Here is a 24,630-nt window from a genome sequence, read left to right on the forward strand (position 1 = left end):
AACAAGACAGAGGGTAGAGAGGCATAGGGAGGGTAGGAGAAGGAAAGAGAACGAGAACGGGGGGTGTCGCTGGGTGAGGGAGGGACAACTACAAGCAGGCCATTCACAGGCTGATTTCCACAAAACTGTAAACAATGTGGCTCTGTGGTTTGGTTTGTTTGAATAAAAACTGGAATTCACTACACAAAATTTACCCAGATTTTTTTCACTGTTTGCAGTCTGGATGAGTCGATGATGCTAGTTGTCAAAAGACGAAGGCAGTCTGATTGTGAGAGGGAGAAAGCTGCTCAAGGACCAGGGAGGAGCAGATAAGGTGAAGATCTAAAGGCAATTACAGCACTGGGTTCCAAAACTAGGTAAGTTGAGCGTCTGGTGTTTAATAAGTGTTCTCTTCTCATAGCGGCTGTGCTGTGCTTGAGGGGTCTGACTGGGGAATGGGAGGGGGCTAAGGTAATGAATTGGTTTGTGGGTTGCGCATCAATCAAAACATTATCATTCTGAGCTTCAGACCGAGTATCAGGTTACTGAAGTCACATCAAGGAGCAGACCGGGTCTGGTGTAACCAAAGCTGTATTCTTCTTCGATTACATCATTTACATGCATTTGAATATGTATTGAGTAGATTTCATTTAAGCCGTACTCCAGAAGTAGGATCAGTTTTATGCATTCATGTTGTTTTGAATGATTCAAAAAGTACAGAAAGTAAAAACATTGCATGGATGGTTGGTTTCATGAAGTTGGTTTCATATGCTCTTTTGATGCTATGTTATGATTGCATAACTTTACTTTCAGTAATATTTGCCATTTCGTTAATAATATAGAATATGGTTATGGAGTATAATACTTAAAATTGTAGGAAGAGATTATAAGTATATATAAATAAAATGCTCTATATATGATGCTTTAGAAATTGTATGGAACTAAATTCACTATACAGAAAATTATGTCATAACATTGTTACTGATATCTGAATAGTACAATAATTTGTCACAACAAATAGCTGTAGTATAAATCGTATATGTATTCAATATATCTTATGTTACATTGTTTATTTTTTTCTTCTGAATTTCATAATTAAATTGTTTATTTATTTATTTTTTATTAATTTTAGATTTTTGTCATTTTTTTAATGGTGAATAATGTCACATTGGCAAATTTCTACATAAATCATGCCAGTAAAGTTCTTTGAAATTGAAATTGCTTAAATAATTTGGATTCAACCAGATTAACTGAAAACAAATGTATTTAATTTAATCATTTATTTTGATTTTTAAAATGTATTATTTGTATATATTATATATCATCATTTAAATTACTGTACATTCACTATATATAATATTTATTACCATTATTTTTAATATGTCACAACATTGTCTCTGAAACTTGAATATCAGAAACATCTGAACATATATACAGAAGTAACTGTATTCCGAAATATAGACAACATATTTTTTTTAAAGGGGTCATATGATGCGATTTCAAGTTTTCCTTTCTTTTTGGAGTGTTACAAGCTGATTGTGCATAGATAAGATCCCTGAAGTTGCAAAGACTAAAGTCTCAAAACCAAAGAGATATTCTTTATCAAAGTTAAGACTCTGCCACGCCCCCCTAAAACGGCTCGTTCTAACACGCCCCCACATATCTACATCACTATGTGGAAATATTAGCATAATGATGCCGAAATGTGCACGCAAAGAAAGAAGGCGCGGTTTCAGTAACCGCAGTTAGTGTTGAAGCAGCATATCAGGGAGACGCTGTGTGTTTCTAGACGAAAGCAAAAGCACTTTATTTGGCCTTCCGAAACTAGATGCATTTAGGAATCTTTAAGATTACTTACAACAGAACAGCAATGCATTTTATGGACGACCGTTTCGTGAACCTAGGAGAGGAGGTAATTCTGACACATATCCACCAAATACACCAAATAATGATCTTTAAAACAGCATCATATGACCCCTTTAAATATGGAAATAATATTTTAAAAAGTACATTGTACACACAGTTACTTTTGTGCTGTTTAGAAATATAAATACAAAGATAATATATTATAATTATATATTCAATAGATTTTGGGGCAACTCTATTACTTCAAACTTTTACATGTAGCAGCCATTTCCTTCAAATGCAGATGTAGTTTGTTTTAGGAATCAATCAAGAATGATCTGTTTGCTCTGTGCAGTTTTTTTTACATAGATGTTTTCTGAAAGCCATGCAGCCTCACTGTACCCCAGAGTGAGCAATTATTCTGTGCAGTGGGCAAACTTTCCATCCAAATAGTTGGCGATGCTGTTATGGGCAGATAATGATGTCACCATCCATCCTGTGGATAAACTGGCTGTTTATTTCTTCCCCTACATCCTGTGCCACCTTTTTCAGAGAAATATTCTCACGCTTGCTGTTGTGCATCCATTCCTCCTCCCTGCAGAGCTGCACTGTGAGGGATATTGTCGTATTTCTTAAGTGTTTGATTTGTCAAAGTCAGTTGAACATATTGTCCATGGGCAGAGAGTGTGGTATCGGCATGATATTAAAAATCTGGTGTGGGGGATCCTTTCTGCAGATTTATAACTGGAGTATAAATCGCTACGAGACCTTTTCTTCACCGCGCAGCCATGTGAACGAACGATACCGCATGCCTTCCCACACAGTGTAAGATGAGAGCCCAGGGGTACATGGTAATCTCTCCGTAGGTAGATCACACCTCTCCGCGGCTCATTCCTTCCTTCCTCCTGCTCCTCTTTCATTAGTCTTAGGCATGATTTCAAAGCTTTCTCTGAGTCTGAGAATTCAGATAACGTGCTCTGCTCCCACTAGCACGCAGAGGCATATCTATTAAACATGCAGCCATCAGAAGGCTCTCTCAACCAAATTTATGGAAATGTAAATCAATAATGTGGATAAACAAACATTCAACTTTAAAATGTTTGCTTTGGCTGAAATGGCAAACGGCACACTCACTGCCAGGATAAAGGTGCTGAGAATGACATGCGAATTCAAATGATGCTTCCACACAAGAAGATACACCTTTTGAAGATATTTTGAAAAAGGTCTTGCTTTTTTTTCCTCATAATATGGAAGTCAATGTGATCCGATGTCATTTTGAACCCAATGACTTTGATTATATGGGCAAAATCAATTGAAACATTCCTCAAAACATTTTCTTTTGTGTTCCAAATCACCACATTTTAATTTTTGAGTGAACCATAATTTTAAGATTATGCAACACAACAATATAATGACAAATCATGGCTTTCTATTGGTGCTTATTATTGGTTTGCAGAGCTGCTGTTTATCCACCTTAAAATGTGGAAATATTGCCATGTGCCGAATATTCTGACTAATGAGGGGACAATTTGTTTGATGTGACTTTTATTAACACATTTTGGTTCATTTTGAAATGTTGCCCTCTGAAAGCGAAATTAACCAAGCAGAAAATACCCCGTTGGTCTACAAAATATTACAAATCTGAAGTAACATTTCAATATGGTAAAACAAATTTTTATTAGTAGTAGAAGTATTATTTAAAGAAAATGGGAAAAAGCGAATTGGGAAAAGCATATACCATACAATGTATGGTGAAAATCTATATTACATTCAACTACACCCTGAAAAAAAGGTGCACAAACAATTTTCACTTAAAATGTTAACTTAAAAAGTAAATTTAACAAAGAGTTACAAAGAAATGGCAAGTGACATACTGAATTAAATTTGAAATTTTGTAGAAAAACTCATAGTATTTTCTTATAAAATGTACTTGAATAATCTTTGTTTCCAAAATTTTTTTACAGTGTACTTAAAATGTTTTTCGTACAGTAAAATGTCTAATGTAAAAAAAAAGATATGAGTCACCTCATAATTTAGTATAATATAAACACACCTGAGCAGCAATATCTTGTGTTAATCATGATTGCATAATAAAATTAGATTTTTCTGATACTTTCCCCTCTCAGTGAGATTAATTAACATGTAGCGGCATGCCTGTGGGTAACCAAATAGCACAACTGTGTTAGTCTATGAGGAAATTAATAATTTACATAATATTTCAGTCCAGGGGCTTTGCCTCTGCACAATGCCCAGCAGTGACTGTGTTGCAGAAGTTTCCTCTTCTCTTGCTATTAGACTGCTAAATGGTAATTAAGCCAGGGCCCCATTTGCATGCACTCTGCGGAAGAACACGAGCGTTTAAAAAGAAATCGGGCTGCATACATTGGACCACCCGAGGATCATTGTCCAAAATAAACGCAGGTTGAGGCGGCTGCTCTCTTTGCACTCCCTGTTCAACTGCCCATAAATGGCTTTCAAGTGACTATTCTTTTTTGTCATTGACTTAAATACAGCTTAGCTGATGGATCCGCTTACCATAACGCTATGTTATTGCAGTTTGTGTGCGTTTTTAATACGCTCCTGCTGTTGAAATGACCCTTTTGAGCACTATTGTTCTCAATTGAATTACCAACCCTCAATGTTCAGCATAAGTCAAGGACATGTTAGTCGACAAAAACTGTTGTTGCTGAAGACAATTATACCATACAAAGGAGGCATTTCTCGTTCACCCCCTCAAACATGAAGCCGTGGTCCGTTCTGTCATGGGTTCAATCTGTTTGATAAATGCTTGTTTTGGTGTTCACCTTCTGAAAGCCACACTAGCTATAAATATTAACAGGGTACAAAGTGAGCAAGTGATGGAGAAAGAAATTTACTTGAACCCTTGCCTGCTGCTCATGCACCTGGTTTTTACCTCTCTTGACACCTTTTTCTGCCTACAAATGTGTCCTAATACTCCTGCATATGATTCCCCGGCTTCAATGCAGTCAGTAGGGGGAGCCGGTGAGCTCTTGCTTTGATTTGGAAATGTGCTCATGGCTTGATGATCGTTTCAGCACATCAGAAAATTACTGAACTGCAGTGTGATGCTCTAAATTAATGGGATTAATGTTTATTTGGCTAATCTGATTAGTGAGTTAATCGGATTGAACTGCTTCAGAGTGTGCAAGAAATCCTGTGAGTAAAAAACAGATTCATCAACATGATTTAAAGGTGCAGTGTGCCATTTCCACACCACTAGAGACACCAAACAGGATTTCAAAATTATGAATGTATGGTTAAGTTGTATTTACAACACTGTTCCAGAACAGTTCAACCCAAATATTCTGACGTGTCCAGCGCATTTTATGGAGGACTGTTTCCTGGGAGAGTAGACTACAATGCCGGCTGTTCTGACTCACAGACTGCAAGTACGTTTTTATATTTAAGCAATTTGCCACTGACGATTCAAACGTGAGTTTTAAACAGTGTAGAGTAGCGTTTGTAGTTTGTCATTTCTCCGATCACAAATGCAGACATGGTTTTATGTTTACGCGGCGCAATGCAATGTGTAAAAAGACAGTACAAGTCATTATAATCCGTAATTATGTCCCCACTGAATGCAACAAATGCCTCATTTATAATGGTTTTTAAAATGTTTTTGTCTCATCGCTCCGGCAGGGACAAGGCATCACAATATGGTAGGGGCGTAACATTTCCGTCACACGCTTGAGGTATTCGGCCAATCACAACGAGGAGAAACAATAATGTACAGTATGTGGAAAATAATGTGTTTTTTAAACCTTAAACCGCATAAACACATTTCATTACACCAAATACACAAAATAATGTTCTTTTTAGCAACATCATATGACCCCTTTAATGGTGAAAATGCAACAAGTCAGCACTCCAGGTTTTGTGTGTTCTTATTGGCCTTATATCAGGTATACCTGACACGTAGCCTGACAATTTTAGATAAACTAGTGGCATATTGAAAGGCTTTGCTGAGCCAAAGAAAATCAGCAATCAATATAGGGCTAAAAAAAACACTGTTATATAGTGCTCAGTGACAAAGAACTTATCAGCTCGCATTTGATCAGGGCCAGCTAACAGGGTGATTGATTGCTCTGTAAAGCTCTGGAGGAAATGGAAGAAATTAATAAATCAGGAGTGATTTACAAACACACAGTTAAGAGCCAGGTATTTCTTAGGTCCTATCAGGAGCGGTCAAGTTCGGTGATCTACTGTGTGTTTGTATTCTTAAAGGAGAAGCATCTAAAAGAGGACAGGAAGTGAGAAGACAGCAGGCAGTCAACAGCCAGTTGTGCTCATCAATACTGAGTGACAAAGATAAACAAGACATGTTTAATTTGTCATGTGTTTTGCTGATAAAGCTGAATTGGAAATAATTATTGTGAGCTTACAGTAGTGCAAGCTTTCAAATTTTGTAATTTTTTAAAGAAATTAAAAAGTTGTATAGCTCTTTATTGTGTAATGTAAATAAACATGAATTAATATCAGTAGGTATCTTGTTTCAACCATGGAAAGATGTCAACACACCATTTTTCAAGCTCAAGACCGCCAACTTTAATCTACTTTCCTGTCTGGTTGGTTTGTTGGACAAAATGGCAGATTCAGTGTTATGATTGGTCAGATCACCTGTCAATCAAACTCCCAGCGAAGGGTCAAATAAATAACACAAAATGTTTCTAGACAAATGAAATTAAACGCATGTCAAATTACCAAATTAAAACATGATTAAAAAAATTTAAACAAATGTATTTATATACATTTTCCTTCACTTCTCAAATAAATATGATTTTGACACCTCCTTTGAAATTGCATCTTTATGCAATGCATTTATTGCACACAGTACCTTTTATTCCCTGTTTATGTGATTATTTTCCATGAATACATTTGAATATCATGTAATTAGTTTGATTAAAATTGATTAGTTATTTTCTTAGTCTCTTACATTAGTTTTGATGGCCAAACTGGTTGGTAGATTTTATATTAAAACATTTATTTCTGTCCAGATATTGATCTCATAAACAGCTAAAACTTGCTTGTTTAAAATCCACGATCCATGTGGTTTCTGCACTGAAACTGTGATTAAAAGTTCACGCTTTGATCTGATATCTGTGGCAGACACATGAGTTCAAGAAAAAGAAAAAAAAAATCATGTTTTCTCGTTTTTAAATTGCCTGTTTGTTTATCTCGCCCTAAAGATACTGATAAACAGAATGCTATAACGTCTTGCACAAACCGTCATCTGCCAAAACTGGCAAAAGTATGAATAAATTTGCCTTTTTGCTAAGCACCCAGTTTTCACCTTTTTTTTATGCATTACCTCTTTAGTCAGAGCAATTTTTGATTTCCAGTGTGGGTGAGGTCATATTTATTTCAGCCAATCAGGTTCGCTGTGGATCTTGTGCTTGTTAATTGACATGTGATTAAGGAGTAAAACAATTATTTGCTCCAGTGAAGATTCCATCTGTCTTCAATTAGTTAGAATTGTATCATTGACTTAATATGTTATCTGCTCACAAATTTCCTCTGCTAAATGTTAGGAATGGAAATGTTCCCGCTTATGCTCACATTTCATTTGTAGCTCTCTAAACGCACACCCTCGGAGATACAGATGTGAACCTACATGTAATATTAATCTTTCTGATACAATGTCATTCTCAATTATTCCTAGTATTCCGACACTTCAGCTGGATTCTGGAAGCGACACGGTCAATGACTGCTGTCAAAAGAAATCATTGACAAAGTGTCAAATCTACATTGCTAAAGGACACAGGGAACAGCAGGCATCTTCTTTTATTCAGAAACATTCCTTGCCAAAATTGCTTGTATTCATTATTTCAGCCCGAGATGGCATAAAACAAATTATTTTATAATGACTTCTAGGCAGTGCTAATAATTACAGCAGTGGAACTGATTAAGTTCATCCAATAATTAAACAAATATCATTGATTTCCCACAGAGAGACAGCCCAGCTCCCAAACATCCATCATCCGCCATCCGCTCCTGCTTCCTGTTCTCCCTGAAGCAATAGGCCAATCAAATGACTGCGATTTGAGAAGTGCAATAAAAGTCAGACGCATTGATATTCTGTGCAACGGTCTTTCCTGTCCCTTTGTCAATAGATAAAGATTGAAAAGAGGTGGTTTGTTGAAAAATTTATATTTATCGCAGACAGCCCTTCTGTTGTAGCAGGAATCAGCAGATCTGTTCTGTGGATATTTGCTCTGACCTACTGTTTGTAGTTGTGTGGCTGGCTCATGTTGGTCTTTCACTCGCTAGTTCTCCCCATCTGTGCGGGCAGATGGATAAACACTCCCACATAAAGTTTTCTTTGCCAATTGCCATCCTTCCTGCTTTGTAGTTAAAAGAGAAAATTGAAGCATTTTTGGATCCTTTGTGTCTTCGCTAAGCAGTCTAGCTATCATTTCATTGCCTCTTTCATGGACATTTCAGGCTAACTAATAAAGTCTTGATTTGTCAGCTGAATGCATGCGGAATGATATCAGCCTGTGTCTTATTTGAATTGACAAGTGCATTCAAGTGATCGTCTGGGAGACTTGATCTTTAAACAAAAGCCCACACAATTGCTGACGAGTGTTATATTTAAATAGATTCTGCCTGCCGAGTCGGGGAATAACTGCAAGCAGACTCAGAGATTTACATTCAAATACGCCGCAGCAGGGCTATGTTGTCATTTGATGTAAATTCCTTCGGTCAACATTGTGTTCGGCGTACGAAGAGCTGTTTGGAGATGCCTCAAAGAGACTTTTAGGACAGTCATTAAAATGATTAAAGGGATAGTTCAGCCAAATATGAATATTCTGTCATCATTTACTCACCCTCATGTTGTTTGACTTTCTTTCTTTTGAGATTACAAAAAGAGTTGGATATTTATGCTAGTGCTTTTTTCCATACAATGAAAGTGAATGGTAATCAATGAAATTAAGAATGAAAAAAAAAAAAACTGTGCAATTTGAATATGAGCGTATCAAATTTAGCACATTGTGATTGGTTAAAAGAACCAACTACATTTAGCATCACTGACGTCAAACTTGTGACAAATGTAACGTTTCAATAGTTTACTCACACAAAAATAACATTATAGCAATATAGCAAAAAAAAAGTCATATGAACTACATTTCTTTTTTACATTTTTGGAATTGGTCACCATTCACTTCCATTGTACGGAAAACAGCTGAGTAAAACATTCTTTCATCCACAGACGAAAGAAAAACATTAAGAGGTGTTTTTTTTGGGGGGGCGGGGGTGAACTATCTCTTTAGGCTGGATTTTGGGAAAAATGTAATTCTCTAAAATAAAAAACAAATGTAGTACTATGCAGAGTTTCTAGTAAAATTGCTCAAGAATTCAACCAACACACGGTGGGTTATTAATTCAGCCCAGTACTTCCAATATCTAAAAGTATAATGCGATTTTTTTCCCCCTTTGCACATCACAAGTGTCATCCTACCATTCACAGTTTTTTTTCTGTCAGGTTTTTATCTCATAAACAAGCAAGACACGTCTCCTTCTCCCAACTGCCATGAAGCCGAAATGGGTTGTGCATGTTTTTAAGCGGTGTTAATGTGTGCTGGCCTATGGAACACACATCCTTGGAGAAAACATCTCCAGACTGATTAGTGTTTATAAAATCTAGCCACGGTCTCCGCAGTCTGACTTCATATTTCACATTACATTAATCCACCAGCCCAGCAAGAGAGTACAATGAGGCTTTTCTGGGCCGGTACAGTGGAAGACCTGTTATGAAGGACAGGACACTAGAATTGGCAACAGGTCTTTGTTCTAATCAGGCTGTCTTGAATAGGCTCTTTCATTGTCATTTCAAGGGAAAGCTCACCCAAAAACAAACAATTTTGTCAGTATTTACTCACCCTATATGCTGTTCCAAAACCGTATTAACGTGGAACATACAAAAGGAATTTATGAAGAATATCCACTTTTTTATGTACCCTAGCTCTCCTTAGCACTTTTGTGATAGTTCTTGAAATAATTATCCTGATTCTTCATTCATAAATGAATGAATCAATCTTTTGAGTCAGATCTTTTGAATGTCTGTTCCTCAGTACTACTGTACAATTACATTGTAATATTTTTAGCAATGCATTGAAAAGGGGCTAGTATATCTTTAAAAGCTTGTTTCAAGTGTTTCTAATCCAGTCTATACAAGTTATTTGGTTTCAAAAGAATGACTTGCAGGTGAATCAGTCTACCAGATGCAGCCTATGAAGCTTCACTCAGTACAGGTGCAATATCAAAGCCATTTTGTGAGAGGCATCACAATCTTCTTCACAAAGTTTAAATCTAACCCTCTGACATATCTTGTTGTGAGGTGAAGTTCTCTCCATTGGACATCGGTTTGCTCTGGTGGCATAGTCGTGGGGAAGTCGTGGCCTAATGGTTAGAGAGTTGGACTCGTAACCCAAAGGTTGCGGGTTCGAGTCTCGCACCGGCAGGGATTGTAGGTGGGGGGAGTGAATGTACAGCGCTCTCTCCCACCTTCAATACCACGACTGAGGTGCCCTTGAGCAAGGCACCGAACACCGAAGGCTCCCCAGTCAAAAATGACTGCCCACTGCTTCGTGTGTGTGTTCACGGTGTGTGTTCACTGCTGTGTGTGTGTGTGCACCTGTGTGTGTGTTCACTGCTGTGTGTGTGTGTGCACTTTGGATGGGATAAATGCAGAGCTATTTTTGCAAGTTAAACCGGTTTAGAAATACATTTTACCCCAAACTTTACAACCTCCAGCCTGTTGCTGGTCACTGAGCCAGTCAAATTGTTAGACCCACAAGATGTTGAAATCACCATACTGAAGATGAGAAGACATCTGTCTATTGAGATAAGGCACAAACCATTTCAGAGCAGAATGGCAGCCGTTCAGTGCACAGGCACACGGTGGTTTAAAAAGCAAGAAGCCTTTGAAGTTTCATTATTCAAATTAAAGCTGGCAGAGTTAAATGTGAGAAAAGTGAACTGGAAACTCAAAAACAAAAAAAAAACTATTGAAGGAAAGGAAAGCCCAATAAAGGCTTTTATTTTAATTAGGTATTTTTTATTTAACTGACAGCATTAGCAGTACAAATACAATGCTTGCATGTGCAAAGTTGACACTTTCCTTTCCCAGTTGTGCGCTATCCAGCCTTCAGAGCCAAGAAGCCCTGAAAGGGATTAGATAAATGTTTTCCGGGAATATTTTAAAGAAACACGTGAGTCGTGCAGGGGCAGTCAAGCTTGAAATTGAGTGAAATCACATATTCAGGCAGACATGTTGGATCACATACACACTTATTGTCAGCCTCTAGTGATCGCCCTCTCTCCTTATGTCCTCTAGCCATTCTTATATCACCAGAATGAAGGAGCAACTCATGGGCTAGAATCGTGAAGAGCTGACTATCGTGAGGCACTTCAAAGGTCACTGCTTTTCAAATCTGACCATAATTTTCAGTGCACACCTTTATGGTAGAGAGACCTTCGGACTGAAGAATCAATTATGTTGCAAAAGAAACGGTGAAATGGAGCATAAAAATGAGGTCACATTTATATAATTAAAATCCTTTTGAAGAGGAAGAATGAAATCTCAGTGGACTTCCTGGGGGGTCATGTTTTAGAGAGAAAATGAAAATTTTATACTGGCTAACATCATTGCAGTGCTAGAGCCCAGCCTCCAAAAAACTCTGTTTTCAATCAAATTTGCATTGCATGCATCGTATCATATTCTTATCAAATACTGTATTTATGGTAACACATTACAGAAAGGTCCAGTTTGCATTATTTAATGCATTAAGTATCATTAACTTACAACAAATATTTTTTAATATTTTAAATGTATTTTATTGGGAAAATGACACACACACACACACACACACACACACACCTTCAATACCATGACTGAGGTGCCCTTGAGCAAGGCACCGAACACCGAAGGCTCCCCAGTCAAAAATGACTGCCCACTGCTTCGTGTGTGTGTTCACGGTGTGTGTTCACTGCTGTGTGTGTGTGTGCACTTTGGATGGGATAAATGCAGAGCACTAATTCTGAGTATGGGTCACCATACTTGGCCACATGTCACGTCAATGGCGGACACCCAATATTTGTTTTGCGCAAATGATTTATATGCTGAAATCCGAAGGACAGAAACAAAATGACATTTCCCTGTGTTACACTCGATATTAACTTGACCTCAATGTGTATTGGCTTTGTGCACTGGAGCGAGACAGAACTGACCAAACAAAATGCACAAAGAATGATTTGACCTTTTACTGTCCATGTCCAGATCTGGGACACAACAATTAAGCTCTATATCTAAGAGCACAAAAGCATGCATAATGTATTTTGAAAAAAGTGCATATTGTATAAATACAGTATTAAAAATAATGAACACTAGGTTTCCTTAAAAAAAAAACAGCTTTATTGTTCTCACAGTCAAATCCTCAAAGCAGTCAGCAAAGGCACACCTTTTTTGTATTCTGTGAACATTCAGCTTTGCCTCTGAGTTGAAATAAGAAGTTATTCATGTGTTCTATTTGTTTATTCATCTATTCATTATCAACTCATCCTTTTTTACTGCATCAAATCCAGTTTTCACACACTTTGTGTTATTCATCAGCAAGCTTGGAGAATAACAGAATATTGTTTCTTTAAAAAAAAAAATGTTTTAGTTTCAAAAGAAATCAAGTGTGTTATTATTGGATCTTGAAGTCCCCCAAAAATGTTTTCTTGTTTAAAAGTGTTGGCTCTTTTTCTCTCCATTTTTACCAGTGATATTGCTAATACTTAAGACATTTAAGTGACACATAGTAGATGTTTAAACGCCCCCAAAAAGTTTTTATTGTATTTAAATGTTGCCTCTTTATCTCTCCATTTTGCTGGCAAGATTGCTGATATTTAAAACATTTAAATGTGTCAAATAGTAGATGTTTGAACCCACCAAAAATGTTTTTATTAAGTGTTGCCTCTTTTTCTCTCCATTTTACTGTTAAGATTTCTGATATTTTCCTGACATTTAAGTGTATCACATAATAGACAAAAAGAAAAAAAAGTATTTTTCTTGTTTGTAAATGTTTTCCATTTTTCAAAATATTTAGGCTTGTTGCCTAGTGTTTTTCTCTCATCATTATTTGCCTATGAAATTAGCATTCTCATGAATTGGATTAGTGTACTACTTCCATTGTGCTGCTTTTCTTGCTATTTTACACGGTGCCCCCCTGGGTGTGGTGCTGCCCCCTTCTAGACACGGTGCCCCCGGACACGTGTCCAAATACCAATTGTTAATCCTGCCTTCAGGACAGGAAGCCCACCAACATTTTGTTCCTACTTTATTAATGTTTTAATTAATTATCTGTAGCAGAAGAGATTGTTTTTTTTTTGTAGTAGTAGCCCTATTTTTGCAAGTTAAACCGGTTTAGAAATACATTTTACCCCAGACTTTACAACCTCCAGCCTGTTGCTGGTCACTGAGCCAGTCAAATTGTTAGACCCACAAGATGTTGAAATCACCATACTGAAAATGAGAAGACATCTGTCTATTGAGATAAGGCACAAACCATTTCAGAGCAGAATGGCAGCCATTCAGTGCACAGGCACACGGTGGTTTAAAAAGCAAGAAGCCTTTGAAGTTTCATTATTCAAATTAAAGCTGGCAGAGTTAAATGTGAGAAAAGTGAACTGGAAACTCAAAAACAAAAAAAAAACTATTGAAGGAAAGGAAAGCCCAATAAAGGCTTTTATTTTAATTAGGTATTTTTTATTTAACTGACAGCATTAGCAGTACAAATACAATGCTTGCATGTGCAAAGTTGACACTTTCCTTTCCCAGTTGTGCGCTATCCAGCCTTCAGAGCCAAGAAGCCCTGAAAGGGATTAGATAAATGTTTTCCGGGAATATTTTAAAGAAACACGTGAGTCGTGCAGGGGTAGTCAAGCTTGAAATTGAGTGAAATCACATATTCAGGCAGACATGTTGGATCACATACACACTTATTGTCAGCCTCTTGTGACCACCCTTCCTCCTATGTCCTCTAGCCATTCTTATATCACCAGAATGAAGGAGCAACTCATGGGCTAGAATCGTGAAGAGCTGACTATCGTGAGGCACTTCAAAGGTCACTGCGGTAACACATTACAGAAAGGTCCAGTTTGCATTATTTAATGCATTAAGTATCATGAACTTACAACAAACATTTTTTATTATTTTAAATGTATTTTATTGGGAAAATGACACACACACACACACACACGCACACACACACATATATATATATATATATATATATATACACACACATATATATATGAATATATAAAAATGACCCATATATAAATTGAGTGAAATCACATATTCAGGCAGACATGTTGGATCACATACACACTTATTGTCAGCCTCTAGTGATCGCCCTCTCTCCTATGTCCTCTAGCCATTCTTATATCACCAGAATGAAGGAGCAACTCATGGGCTAGAATCGTGAAGAGCTGACTATCGTGAGGCACTTCAAAGGTCACTGCTTTTCAAATCTGACCATAATTTTCAGTGCACACCTTTATGTTACATACCCTTGAATCCTAATACTATGTCGTTTCCTGGATGATCCACGACTGTTTTTCTGTTTTGTGATAGTTGTTCATGAGTCCTGCTTTGGTTCTGAGCAGTTCAACTGCCTGCTGTTCTTCAGAAAAAGCCCCCAGCTCCTGCACATTCTTTGGTTTTCCAGCATCTTATGCATGTTTGAACCTTTTCCAAAAGTGACTATGATTTTGAGATCCATCTTTTCACACTGAGGACAACATGTTTTAGAGAGAAAATGCAAATTTTATACTGGCTAACATCATTGCAGTGCTAGGGCCCAGCCTCCAAAAACCTCTGTTTTCAATCAAATTTGCATTGCATGCATCGTATCATATTCTTATCAAATACAGTATTTATGGTAACTAGTGTTGTTTTTGGCGGCCTGTTTTAATTTTAGTTTTACAAGGTTCAAACGCTCACTGATGCTCCAGTAGGAAAAACCATGCATTAAGACCCGGGGGTGAAAAAAAAAAAAAATATATATATATATACACATACACACACACACACACTACCCCAGTAAATTATATATTTATAATTTTAAATATATTTCAAAATATAAAAATTTTTACTATAAAAATATTATTCTTAATAATAATAATAATAATTGTACAATATATGCATTAAATTATATAATTTTTCTTTAATAATAACATTATTATTATTTTTATTGTTGTTGTTGTTATTATTATTGTTATTATTAATATTATTATTATGTTGTTGTTGTTGTTTGTTGAGTATACTATCCAACCGGAAACAGCAACACTGGCTCAACAAATCTCGTGAGTTTGGAACAGGTCTATCTGCTTGTCCAACAAAAGACAGACAGCAGAAAAAGTAGGAAAAAAAAAACATCTGAGTTGATAATTTTTGCCATTCCCTTGCTTTTTTGCCTTTGGTGGCACTAATGGCACATAAATGACACACTTCAGCTATAAAGGCAGAGATAAAAAGAATAGTTTTAAAGAAATACAGATGAATACAGATAACTACATGAATACCATTTGCTGTCATCTAAACCAAAATACCTGTCCTTTCATGTGGTGCAGCTGCTCTTTTAAAGACTTAAGCACTATATCTGTCTTCATCGTACAGCTCAAAGTATCCAGACTGCTCAAATAAAGAATGATAATGCTCCATGAAGAAGCTGCAGCCTTATTCGCAGAGACTTCATTATAGACATTCCTTATGGACGAGGTTTTAGCATATTTCTAAAGTTGTCTTTTTATGCGTCGTGATCTAGTTTAAACAAGCCTGAGCAGCTACAGTTCTCCAACTTCCATTTACCTAATTTTCTTTTCGGAACACTGCTTCAAAATAATCTAAGCCCGCCATGCTATTAAACAACAATAATAACAACACGTCCTTGTTCATTGTGCCATATCTGTCAGTTGCAGTGCACTGTGGGTGCCAGGAGACAAATTGGTGAGCCCAAATTATCCAGCAATACCCTCATACTTATGTTCTACAGAGACAGAACTCAATATATGGAGTAATGCAGGAAGAATCAATACACCTTTAGGCTTTTCAACAGTTCTGTTCAGAACAAGCATGACTGTTATCAATTGCAAGGTCAGAATGGTTGCTCTTTTAATCACATTGGACATTTTGGCCCACCAGTGGATTAAGCTTTTCAGAAAAGGAGTATCCACAGACTTAGAGGTGAATATATCAAATCCAAAAATACATATATCATTCATTCAATGTTGCGTAGGATTGTGTATGTTCACTATAATCCCAGGACAGGGTTTGTGGGACACATAGAGCTACACATGAAAACAACATCATACATTATTCTTCAAATAAATAAATGAAGGGCATTCTCTCTAGACTGTATCTCTTCTGCCACTGTGTTATTCATCTTCAAGAAATGTTTAATAGCAGTTTGCTACTCAACACTTAATATTCAGGAAGTGGCACATTTATTTTCACAGATATAAAGATTTTAACCATTTTAAACTACATAAAATGACAAGAATGCATGTGAAATCTGTGAAAATGACGTTAACACTTTTGGTCAGGAAATATAATGAATATTATGTATGTGTACTTAACTTTCTATCCATCAAAGATTTCTAGGAAGATTCCACAACAATTTCTACAAAAAAATTAAGCAGTGATAATAATAATAATAATAATAGTGCTGGGCAACAATTAATCGTGATTAATCGCATCCAAAATAAAAGTTTTGTGTACATAATATATGTGTGTGTACTCATTATGTAGCTTATATATAAATACACACACATGCATGTATATTTATGAAAAATGTTGTTTATATATTAAATATATTTATATATAATATAAATTATATGAATATAAGTATGTAAATATTTTCAAAATATATACTGTATGTGTGTCTTTATATATACTGTTCATAATAAATATGCACAGTACACACACATATTATATAAACAAAAACTTTTATTTTTGGATGTGATTAATCACAATTAATCGTTGCCCAGCACTAAATTATAATAATAATGTTTCTTGAGCATCAAATCAGCATATCAGAATGATTTCTAAAACTGGAGTGATGGATGCTAATTCAGCTTTGCCATCACATGAATAAATTACATTTTAAAATATATTAAAATAAAGAATAGTTGCTTTCAAATTTCAATTTCACCATTTATTACTGTATTTTCAATTAAATAAATGCAGTCTTGGTGAGCATAAGAGACTTCATAAAATGAGGGACAGTCAATTTGTATCTTAAATTAAAATACGTTTTCATTGTAATAAAAAATTATATAAATTATTTTCACACAATAAATATTGCTATAATATACAATATTGCTCTTTGTTAATATTATCATTCCTTGAAGCATGTATAAATTTTATAATATTTTTTCATACTTTTAAGACTGAAAGGCTGGGTCTGGAACAAGGGTAAAATAATAAAACCGCACAAATTTGAAAAGCACTAAAATTAAAAGGTAACCTTCATATAACAAAATAAAAAAGGAAAAGTTGGAATCTGTGACTTTGTGTGAAGCTGTAGAAAAGCTGCCCTTGCCTCATTGCATTTGCAAAGTAGTTATATTCTATATGAGTGGTTTTAAATGTAAGCTTTAATATGAAAATGTAATTTCTTTATATGGTTTCTTTGAACTCATATAAAAAGTAACAAGAGAACGGTGCTAGGCATTAAAATGAAATAAAACTGGTTTGCATAAATTTCGTTTTCAATTAGGCAGGGAAGTGAGGGAGAATATTGGGGTGAGGTGAGGAGCAGTATTTTTAGACAAAGCCAGCCAGTAGTGTCAGGACCTGCATAAGTAGTTCCCATTTCTTCTGTCTCAGAACTTCACGACCCCGACAGCCCCTGTACCGTCGATGTGGTTGCCAAGGAAACGGGTGTCAGGCTTAGATGAAGGGTGTTGGAAATAGACAGGGGCTCTCAGGTCTGCTGCACCCTCCGTTCTGTGTTTCCCATTAGGTGTGGTCCGCACCGGCATTGCGCTAAAGATAAGGACATGCATTATGAGTTTATGTGCTGTTTTGCACAAAAAACAGGCTCTTCTTTGTCCCCGAGGAGCCGATTTATGAATTCAACACTGGCAGAAGCGGACTGTGAATCAGTCCACTGAGTCGCCAGATCATGTAACCACTCAATAAACTGCCAAAAGTCCAGCTGGAGATATCCCAGGGCTCCCGGGCAACTGCTGTAAATTAGTGCCCAATCCCACTCCCTGCTGACTGAGGAACAGTGTTTAGGCTCTGTGTACCCACTGGCAAAAGCAGCCCACCTGCGCACATGAGCCCAGGTCTGTGGCATTTCATCAAAGCTGATGTTAGGAACAGGGCAAATGTTGCTTCACCTGGGCAACAAAAGGTTTCCGCTTTCACTTAAATGGCTTCAGCTGTGGGTTTTAGCCAACATGTATGTGGAAAAGGAACTGTGTGTTCAGTCCTGCTCATTGACTATTTGGCTTGACAATGAGAGTGATAGAGGCCATCAATACATTAGCATGGGTGTAGACGGCCATGTTGTGATGCTCTGCCATCTTCTTCCTTTAATCTTTCTGTGCTGGTTTATTGTCGCTGGATAGACGATTTGACTCTGTGAAAACAAATTATAGTTTAATATTTAATTGTAAATTATAGAAGTCAATCTGTCTGCTTGACTCATTGTCTTAATTGTCTTCAACCTAAACATTTGTTTACTGGATTCTTTCAGCTCTGTCATTTGATGAAATGAAATGATACATCTAGTCACTTTTGTTTTCTTTTTTCTTCACCATTTCCCTTTCCTCTGTATTTGCCTTTTGTTTTCTTTTTCATTTATTTTCCTCTCTTCCATTTTTCCATTTTCCTTAGTTTCTCATTTTCCTTTTGTCTTTTCAATCCTTCTCACTTATTTCATTTTTTCCTTTCCTTTCCTTTCCTTGTATTTACTTTTCTTCTTTGTTGAAATCTTAAACTAGTCTAAGCTGGTTTGCTAGACTTATCTGGTCTCCCAACCTTGGTTTAAGAAACTGGTTTAAGCAGGGTCTTTTTTTCAGCTGGGTTTTTCCTTTCCTTTTCCTTTTTTTAAGTTCACCCTTATTCCTTTCTTTTCTATACTGCACTGTTCTTTTGCATTCTCTTCTGTTCTTCCTTAATTTTCTTTTCTGTTCTTCTCTTCTCCTTTTTCCTTTCTATTCTTTTCACGATGATCATAGGGTTGCAGTAATTCTGTACCAACAGGTCTGTACCAGCAGAACAACAGGCAACATTGTTTATGCTCCGCTTTTCATGCTGGGTTCTCTAATCATCCTTTTATTTCTCTGAATCTCAACGTTACTAATTATTCAAAACTCTTTTTGGTATCGACAGGCATAGGACAATTGCTTCTCCAGTCACACGTTTTAAGCAAACACTCTTGTCACGCTTCAAATACAGAGCAGTCAGTAGCCATTTAAGGGGTAATAAAACACTAGATCCCAGAGGAAAAGTGCTTGGAGCTATTGGCAGAGGAAGCCGAATCTCAATACCTCTCTCTCTCTCTCTCTCTCCACCACATCCCCTTTCTTGCTGGCGTCCTGCACCTGCCAAGCAGCTGAAACTTTTGCACCGTCATGAAGATGTCAACAGTGTTACAGGCCAAGCGGCACAGCCACCTCAGCGACAACCATCAAATCCCTCTGAACTCCTTCCAAATCCATCTATCTTCCTAAGCTCCCCCACATGGCCAGTAGATAGTCGGCTTGGGATGTGGGTCTTGGCCAGAGAGTTCTCCTCTCATCTCTGTAAGCTTGGAAAGCTCTGAAGGGCACGTTAGGGCCAGCAGCACTGCTTCTGTACCTGCGTTTGAACCTGCCATCCTGCTGGAATGCAAACGTCTCCTCTGAGACACTCTTGCCCATTTTGTCTGGCTTTACTGTCTGTCTCACTTCTGCTCTTCTGACTCACAGGTGCTGGGTGTCACTTTCATCTCAGCCTCCTACCTTTTATTAACTCATAACTGGGTTGCTGTGTGCCTCACTGCTGTTCATACACACTGATAAAATACCATATACGCTGTGACATCACGCTGACCTTTTGTCATAGATATGCCCTGTGTGAAGTTGAAGCGAAGATGCATTGTGACGGCTGCACAACCAAAATAATGTGCTATCAAGCTTATTTCAGAGCTCATATTAACATGGTATAGTAAGTGCTGCATACTATGAGCACGGCATAAGCGTAGGTGTGAATAGTGTTGGCACCAAGCCTATTTTTTGTTAAATGAAGAACTCTGAAGAAAATATAGTAAAAATGCAGTATAAACCTCCATTTCAATATATATATATATATATATTTGCAATATAGGCTTTCAGGAAGCAAAATAAAAGACTACATTGAACTACATTTCATTTTTACATTTTTGGTAGAAGCTTTTATCCAAAGCATGTGTTTTCTGGGAATCAAACCCAAATCAAACCTTGGTGTTGCTAGCAGCATGCTCTACCAAGCAACTCTACTGAGCAACAAGAACACCATATACTGTGACATTCACACAAATAATTTATATTCAGTGAATCTGACTCAAGCTGAATCATTTAGGTCATTTCAATTTCAGAGAACTTTATTGGCATGATTGTTTTATGTAGAATATTGCCAAAGCATCAATATACACCATGAAAATTGACAAATTAAACATTGTCTAAAATTAATTTAAAAAAAAATAATTCACACAATAAAAAATAAGATACAAAAATAATAGATAAAAAGACACACACTGAAACAGAACATTTTTTGCAGGTTAAATCATTAAGCAGATTATTTTATATAGAATATTGCCTATAGTCTCAATACATGCAATGGATTTAAGATAAATAAAAAAATTAAACAATAAATGATGATAATAATAATAACAATAATAATGCCAAGTTCTGTCATTAAACTCTAGATGGCGCAGGCTGATGTGTCGTTAATGCAAACTGATGATATTCACATTGTTAAACTGCTTGGCACAAACTGATTGGCTCATGTTGCATACACAGCCAATGAGCTTGCTGCTTTACTTTTAAATAGCTAGTTCACTAGAGCATTTCACAGTGCGCTTTCAGAGTTCCTATGAAACCCTCCACCTTCCCCAGCTCCACCTGAATAGATCTACTATGGCAGTTCCTGTACTTGCTTTGCAGCAGCAATATTCTACAACTACGGCAATAACCAACAGCAACAGCAATTTAGCAGCAGTGTAGCAGATCTATTCCGCCAAGACCAAATACATTAACACTGACATATCCATTACCATGCTAAAATTTTCTGAGAGTTGACATGAAAGAAATAGATTTAGGCAGTTTATAGCTACATTTCGGTGTTTGGGTTCCATTCTGTGTAGATTAACTGGTACCTTAAATTGCAAATTTGTTCATTTTCACTGGCTTCTGACAACCATTTTATAATTTATGTCCATTATTTGATCAGTAACACATCAGAAATTCTCTCCGTGTTAAATCACAACATTAGCCTGTATGCTGTTGCACGGCTTGCGCACTGCTTCTATGCGCGGCGTGAAACAGGCCTCAAACTGGCCTCGGATCCAGCCCTCTGCGGCTTGGCTCTGTGGGGGTTGGTGGAGCGTTTGTGTTCAAGGAACTGTGGTGAATGATTAATTGTATAGAGAGCTGTGAAAATCACTTTGTTAATTGTGTGGGAGGCTGAAGGAATAGCACGCAGAGATTTTCTCCTTCAAAAACAGCTTCTACCCGACTGCTTTGCTTTACATTTTTGCAGCTGTCCATATAAATCTACGTTCTGAAAGCGTACTCAGTGTACTCATGAAAAACAATTAGGAATAAGCTACTTGTAATTTCAGCATATTTGCTGGAAAAAGAATAACATAACATGTGTATCATAAAGCATATTATCAAGACAAAGAGCATATGAAGAGCACCAACAATTTGTATAGGTACCCAATTCATCAAAAGCAATTGTTGCAAAGCAATGCTAATAAATTCCTGCACTCTCTTATGTATGCATAGAAATTCTCTCGAGGTAGAGAGTTATGGCTAGGAAAAGATGCCTTAGTGTACCTCTTCAGTTCACAGTACTTCAGTCTTTGACATGAAACAAATAGGTGTCCTTATACAGCCATTTATAGTCTGTCCTGAATAGAGCTCCTCAGAAAAAAATATAACATTGTATCTGTGTGTAAATGCAGTTTGAATGGAGGTGGGAGCTCATTTACTGTGCTGTCTGATTAATGATATTGCTTACTGACTGTTCAGCTTGAATATCACCTTTTGTGCGAGAGTGCACAGATGTAAAAACAGGTACCTGAATACACAAGCTTTAAAGCAAAAAATAAACATTTATGACAATAATTGAAAATCTACACCGTGAGGAAAACTTTGAGTGTATTCATATAAGGATTTGTCAAATACGATCTAATTAGGTTGCAACAATGAACGCTTGTGTTTTCTGCAAGCATCACCAAATACACCACAAGCTCTGCTGTCCGATTGGCAAATGGATAACTCTTGCAATCTGGTTCTTTATAATGAGTCAAAAAGATTTGTGAAGCACCATTGAAATCGCTCACGAGAATCAGACTCATACAGTCAGTGAATCATTCGGAGCTGTTAATGAGTTCACAATTGACTCCCTCACTGAACCCTGAGTCACTTTTCAATTGGGTCTGTAGGATATCAGACCGAATCAGACGATCTATGATTTGGTTAAAACATGGTTCTATTTTGAAATGTTCACCAAACACAGTACGAGCCGTGCTGTCAAACTGGCAAATGGATGACTCTTATAACAAGTCAGTGGAAAAGACTAGTGAAACACCACTGAAGTTGCTCATGAGAAACTGGTTTGAATAAGACTCACTCAGGCAGTGAATTATTCAGAGCTGTTAATGAGTTCATAACTGACTCCCTCACTGAACCCTGAGTCATTTTTCAGTTAGGACAACTTTAAAATGAGCACCAAACCCACCACGTTGTGTAGTCTGATTCACAAATGAATGATTCTTCTGAACCAGTTCTTTATAATGAGTCAGTCAAAAAGTCAGTCAGTGAATTATTCCAAGCCATGATTGAGTTCACAACTGAGTAATTTTTCCATTATTGTAATGTGTACATACGTTTCGTAAGAGTAATCGTTCATATGACTACAAAAACTGAAGATGCATATTGGTAATAATTTATAAAAACCATTCAAATATTTGACAAATAATTATAGATAAATACTTAAAGCATCACATTCTATACTAAAATGTCACTTCGTTAATAACTGTTAGAAGCTAAATTAGAAAACTATGCACTTAATGAACTGAAGCTTTTCTAAAATCTGATCTTTATTGAGTGATTATGTAATTTAGCAACTTAGAAAGTCTTTTGGCTCCAAAATGTTTCATTTTAGGAGGCATATAGCTTATATTATAGGCATATATTTAGTCTGGAGCCCTGAGAAATGCTGACATTTCACTTACACTCCTATACACATACAACAGTTCAAAAAGCTTGTATTCATTAGCGAAGTAATGAGCACTGAGTTATGATGGAGTTTTAGAATTCACTCCATAAACCCCATAAAACCAATCTTTGCCAAAGAAAAATACCTCCTTGTCAAAACCGGGAGGAAATATCACAGCCATATTTCACATTTTATTAACATAATTTTGAAGTCGCCCAGGGCTAGATTTGTATTTATACTGCGTGAGAGCCCTGGCTGAATCTCAGCTGAATTAAATTCAGTGCCTCAAAGTAACTGTGACATTTTGGCTGCATAAAAATTATCCTCACCCTCGTGAACACTGATTAATTACAAGGCCTCCATAAACTAAAAGGCAACAGTTGCTGGTGTGTTTGCTATTTTATTGGCTTTCCTTCAGTTTTTCATTTTTCACAGTCTGTGTTTGTGGTCTCTGAGAACTGCCCAATTAATGTAATGCGCTCAAGTCTTTAATGCCCACTCTATTATAAAGCAGTTAAAGATTCCTTTCCATTCATATTTTCCCTGCGTAACTTCACCTGATCTTTCTGGAGGCTTTTCTTCCATGCATATTTAACTTCATGGGTCTGTATAGTACAGTGAGGGAGAGTCGGCTTCTTTCTCTAGTGTACCGAATGCCAGTCAGTTTGTTCAAAATCAAACGGATGGAACAAAAACTTCTGCTGTGATTAAACAGAGCCTATAATCATGTCATTCAGACTGAGGTTAAACTAAAGAAATTCACACTCAGATGCACAAGTTTAAGAGCAAAGTGGGGTTTAACAAGTCCAAATCTCTCAAAGCTGCTCTTGTAATTCAACAGTGTAATATGCTGTCACATTCTGATCATGTCGTGTTACTTCTGCTTCAAAATTGTTTTGGTGATTTCTGTTCTACATTCTCTCAAGAGAAGGTAAGACTTTGTAGAATGTCATAATTTCAATTAAATAAATAGTAAAGCCGTCAAATGAACCTGGGCACAATTAAACATACTTTAACTTAAAGCAACATCTTAAAACAAGCAATGCCATAGAACACTACAACATATGCTTATACATATTACTTATTATTCTCTGAAATATTGCAAAAGCTTTGTTTTCTTTGAAAGGGGTGGTTCACTGTTTTTTTTCTAGGCTTGATTCAATTCAATTCAATTCAAGTTTATTTGTACAGCGCTTTTCACGATACAAATCATTGCAAAGCAACTTTACAGCAAATTAAGTTTCTACAATATTTAGTGGTAGCTTATCAGTGGTGACTGTCAGTCAATGTACATATGGCAGAAATGTACGGAAAAATCAATT

The 24,630-nt window shown here is 36.6% G+C and overlaps 1 protein-coding gene across 1 annotated transcript in view; it reads left to right on the forward strand.

The window, feature by feature from the left end:
- The first annotated feature begins 271 nt into the window (after positions 1-271).
- Positions 272-24,630, forward strand: part of LOC107722042 (tenascin-R-like) — a 143,476-nt gene continuing 119,117 nt past the window's right edge. The window contains exon 1 of the mRNA XM_016530270.1: positions 272-356. The gene's annotated coding sequence lies outside the window, so the exon portion shown is untranslated. The remainder of the gene's footprint in view (positions 357-24,630) is intronic.

Source organism: Sinocyclocheilus rhinocerous, unplaced genomic scaffold (genome assembly GCF_001515625.1).
Source record: "Sinocyclocheilus rhinocerous isolate Xijiao unplaced genomic scaffold, SAMN03320098_v1.1 scaffold484, whole genome shotgun sequence".
Lineage (NCBI taxonomy): Eukaryota > Metazoa > Chordata > Actinopteri > Cypriniformes > Cyprinidae > Sinocyclocheilus > Sinocyclocheilus rhinocerous.